Genomic DNA, 4,964 nt, shown 5'->3' with positions numbered 1-4,964 from the left:
TATTGGGCTGCAGTGAAAAGTATTGTTCCTTGTGCGCTATACAGACAAAACATACCGTTCATAGAGTGCATAGGGGAGAAGGAAAGGCAAGGGTGCAGAATGTCGTTTTACAATCATATCTCGGGTGTAGAGAAAGATTAGCTTAATATATGGGAGATCCATTCAAAAATCTGACAGCAGCAGGGAAGAAGCTGTACCTGAGCTGGTTGATACATGATCTCAGACTTTTGACGGAAGAGAGAATGTCCGGGATGCATAGGGTCCTTAATTATGCTGGCTGCTTTGCCGAGGCAGCGGGAAATCTAGACAGTCAGTGGATGGGAGGCTGGTTTGAGTGATGGACTGGGCTACATTCATGACCCTTTGAAATTTCTTGCGATCTTGGACAGAGCAGGAGCCATACCAAGCTGTAATACAACCAGAAAGAAAAAGAATGCTTTCTATGGTGCATCTGTAAAAGTTGTTGAGAGTTGTAGTGGACATGCCAAATTTCCTTAGCCTCCTGAGAAAGTTGAGGTGTTGGTGGGCTTTCTTAACGATAATTTTGAATTGAATTTACACCTAAAGGTAAGATATTGACAGTAATACAGATTTGCAAAGTTGATGTCAATGAATGGACCATGAACCCGTGCAAACATTTTTCAATCGAAGGTTCAAAACAGTTTAATTCATAACTAGATCTCGAAGCAAAAGTTCCTCTTTTAATTGAATTCATTGTTACAAATTATGCTTTCAAATAATGCATCAATGGACTCATATACCTTCATGGAAAATAATATCTGTATGCCTCAAATGTTGGTCACGTTTTTGTTACTCCACTGCCCTGTCACTAACTCTAGTCTAACAACAGTGAGATATATGGCAAAAATTGCAAATGGGGATAAGGGAACTTACTGTGTTCTTATATCATATTTGGCAGGTATATTTGACATCAGTATTGAACCATATACCTTCCGCACTTGACAATCCTTCAAGTTTTATAAACCAGGCAGTGTTTTACTTTTTCTGAAGAAGCTTCAGAAATGGTGACTGAGCAAATGAAAATTCTTCAATGTTTATGTGCAATCTGCATCATTCTTGTTACAGGTGAGTGATTTTAACCTTCATGCTCAGCGATATTAGCCATTAGCTGGTTAAGCCACCAATCACACATTCATAGTGGTGTTCCATGTATAAGAAGTTATATGTGGGTGTGGATGTACCTTTGATAGACTGACAAGTATTATGAGGGGCAGAGATAAGATGCTGGATTTCCCTCTTTTCACCTGAGGGGAGGGTTAAGGTGGGACTTCCACCTGAACCCGGACGCACTTTTCGGGATTGGGCCTCATTATCTCAAAGTCACTCTCCTGAAAAGATCTCCGCCACCAAACGTGAGTCTACCAGCACTGAGGATGGAAAGCTGGATGTTGTTACTGCAGGAAAGGGGGACATTTGCTCACCCATGGACCATCATTAGGCCTTCCATCTCTGTGCCAGCGACTGCCACTAACCCTATCCCGCTGGTCCCTGGAGTTGGTGTGCCAGCTGGCAGAAATATTGTTAGGGTAGGTAATCATATACTGCCTTCTCCTGGCATCATTGCAGTGAGGCAGCGGCGGGTTGGCTGACAACCCTCAATGCTGGGCCAGAGGGAAAAAACTCCAGGCTAGGGAAGAGTTGCGGAGTTCGGCCTCCTCTGCTGATTTCCCTAACAACACCACCTGCAATGCCGTAGAAGAATCCACAGGGTCATGGCCTTCTGGGGGATGAGGAAATTGTGTATATTGTTGACAAATGTACACCATTTTCAGAAGGTTTTTCCAGTAAGTAACCAAGCCATACAAAACAGGAATGTTCCAATTTCAAACCCTAAACTATGTTAATGGTTGATCATTGCAAGGGCATTATCATTGGCATTTAATTTTCCTTGGTTTGGGAGGTGAAAAGCAATTTGGGTGCCCGCTCCTGAAGGCTCATCAGGAAGCCTGGTGAAATTGCACACAGTTGAATATGAACTGAGGACAGGTTCAGGCTCAGTGGTGATACCCTAGTAGTGAAAAGGCAACTTGAATAACAGTCATTAGAATTGGGTGCTAGTGGGAGCCTTACACAGCATTACCTCACCAAGGAGTCAACACCTTCAGGTAGCTGAGACAAATGGAAATTAGGAACTGCTACACGAAATAAGATGAAGGTTCATTTGAACTGCCTTCCACTACCCTGGTAATTGAATGAGGAATGACCCAGCGAATGGATCTCAGCTAAAGAAAATAAGTGACAGCCACTCGCTGGATCATTCCTCATGGGAATGCCTTAAACAATCAGAGTCAATGGCCGGAATGTTACAGCTGTTCACGCCAGCGGAATTTTCCCATCCCATCCCATGGAGATTTGGCTGGGTGACAAGTTCTCCAACCTCGCTGCAGCAGGAGCGTGACATGAACGGCCGGTAAAATCGCGCCAATTAATTTTCGAACAATGTTTAGTAGTTAACCGTTAGTCACCATTAACTGGTGCAATTTCCAAAGCAACGCCTCTGCCACCCAGAGTACTCTTGCCAGCCAATCTGCATTCTCTTCTCATAATGTTGTCATTTCCCCCGAGACTGGTATTCCTGCGATTGTCCTGATGAGTGCAAAATGAAAAACTTCGACAAAATGTCTTTTTTCAGCAATGATTGATTCATTGACTAATATTGGCAATCCATTTCTATCAATTAGTCTACAACAAACAGCTTTGGGAATCATAGATCCAAAGTCAATTGTTCCTCGAATTAAGCTAAATGTTAAAAGTAGGGTGGTGAAGGCAGACAAGCTGACATCGTTTAAGATTTACCTGGATAGTCACATGAGCAGCTGGGAATGGAGGGATACAAACGATTGGTCTAGTTGGACCAAGGAGCGGCACAGGCTTGGAGGGCCGAAGGGCCTGTTTCCTGTGCTGTACTGTTCTTTGTTCTTTGTTTGGGAAGGGCATAAGTTTCTGGGAAAAAAAGATGCCAATTAATTTCCACAGTGTAAGTACTTCAGCTTGATACCATTTCCATGATTAAAAATTGCAACCTGACAGTGTCGGGTGGGTAGTTATCATTCAGCAAGCACAGATATTTGAACCTTCAATTCAAGTAATTCAAGCTATTCTACGGGACATTGCGACTATGCCTAATTTGAATAAATTAATGTTGAATGTTATTTTTTTCGATTTTACAGAAAATTCTACATTAATTTGGTCACAAAATCTGGCTCCGACGTTTCTGGCAAATATGACTGTTGTACGTATAACTGAAGATGCGCCCAGAGGTAAATCAGTGTAAATCTTATGATAGGATAGAATGTAGAACAGTACAGCACAGGGACAGGCCATTCGGCCCACGATGTTGTGCCGAACATAACACCAAATTAAACTAACCACTTCTGCCTGCCCTTGGTCCATATCCCTCTATTCCTTGCACATTCATGTGCTTATCTAAAAGCCCCTTAAACACCCCTACCATATCTGCGTCCACCACCACCCCTGGCAGCGCGTTCCAGACACTTACCACTCTCTGTGTAAAAATATTTGCCCTTCACATCTCAAAGAACAAAAGAACAAAGAAAATTACAGCACAGGAACAGGCCCTTTGGCCCTCCAAGCCTGCACCGACCATGTTGCCCGACTTAACTAAAACCCCTACCCTTTCGGGGACCATATCCCTCTATTCCCATCCTATTCATGTATTTGTCAAGACGCCCCTTGAAAGTCACTACCGTATTCGCTTCTACTACCTCCCCCGACAACGAGTTCCAGGCACCCACTAATCTTTGTGTAAAAATTCTGCCTCATACATCTCCTTTAAATCTTGCCCCTCACACCTTAAACCTGTGCCCCCTAGTAATTGACTCTTCCACCATGGGAAAAAGCTTCTGACTATCCACTCTGTCCATGCCTCTCATAATCTTGTAGACTTCTATCAGGTCACCCCTCAACCTCCGTTGTTCCAGTGAGAACAAACCAAGTTTCTCCAACTTCTCCTCATAGCTAATGCCCTCCATACCAGGCAACATCCTGGTAAATCTTTTCTGTACCCACTCCAAAGCCTCCACATCTTCCTGGTAGTGTGGCGACCAGAATTGAACACTATATTCCAAGTGCGGCCTAACTAAGGTTCTATAAAGCTGCAACATGACTTGCCAATTTTTAAACTCAATGCCCCGCCCAATGAAGGCAAGCATGCCGTATGCCTTCTTGACTACCTTCTCCATCTGCATTGGGTGCCTGTGTACCTGTACACCCAGATCCCTTTGCCTATCAATACTCTTAAGGGTTCTGCCATTTACTGTATATTTCCTAACTGTATTAGACCTTACATTTGCATTACCTCACATTTGTCCGGATTAAACTCCATCTGCCATCTCTCCGTCCAAGTCTCCAACCGATCTATATCCTGCCGTATGGTCCATATGGGGTGACCGATGGTCCTCATCGCTATCCGCAAATCCACCAATCTTTGTGCCGTCTGCAAACTTACTAATCAAACCAGTCAAATCTCCTTTAAACTTTCCTCCTGACACCTTAAGTACATGTCCCCTAGTATTAGGACATTTCAGCTCTGGGAAAAGATTCTGACTGTCTACCCTATCTATGCCTCCCATAATTTTATAGAGTTCTATCAGGTCTCCCCTCAGCTTCCTCTGCTCCAGATGTTCAAAATAAGTAAATATTCTCTATTTAATATTATTAATCTGCTTGTCAATTAGCTCATTATTGAACCAATTGGCACTAATTATCCCTGAGCCCAGCAGAATTTAAAGTTAAAGTTTATTTATTAGTCACAAGTAGGCTTACATTAACACTGCAATGAAGTTACTGTGAAAATCCCCTAGTTGCCACACTCTGGTGCCTGTTCGGGTACACTGAGGGACAATTTAGCATGGCTAATTCACCTAACCCGCACATCTTTGGACTGTGGGAGGAAACTGGAGCACCCGGAGGAAACCCGCGCA

This window comes from Mustelus asterias, chromosome 6, assembly GCF_964213995.1.
Source record: "Mustelus asterias chromosome 6, sMusAst1.hap1.1, whole genome shotgun sequence".
NCBI classification, from domain to species: Eukaryota; Metazoa; Chordata; class Chondrichthyes; order Carcharhiniformes; family Triakidae; genus Mustelus; species Mustelus asterias.
The sequence above is the reverse complement of the archived record's forward strand: the minus strand, read 5'-3'. Positions refer to the sequence as shown.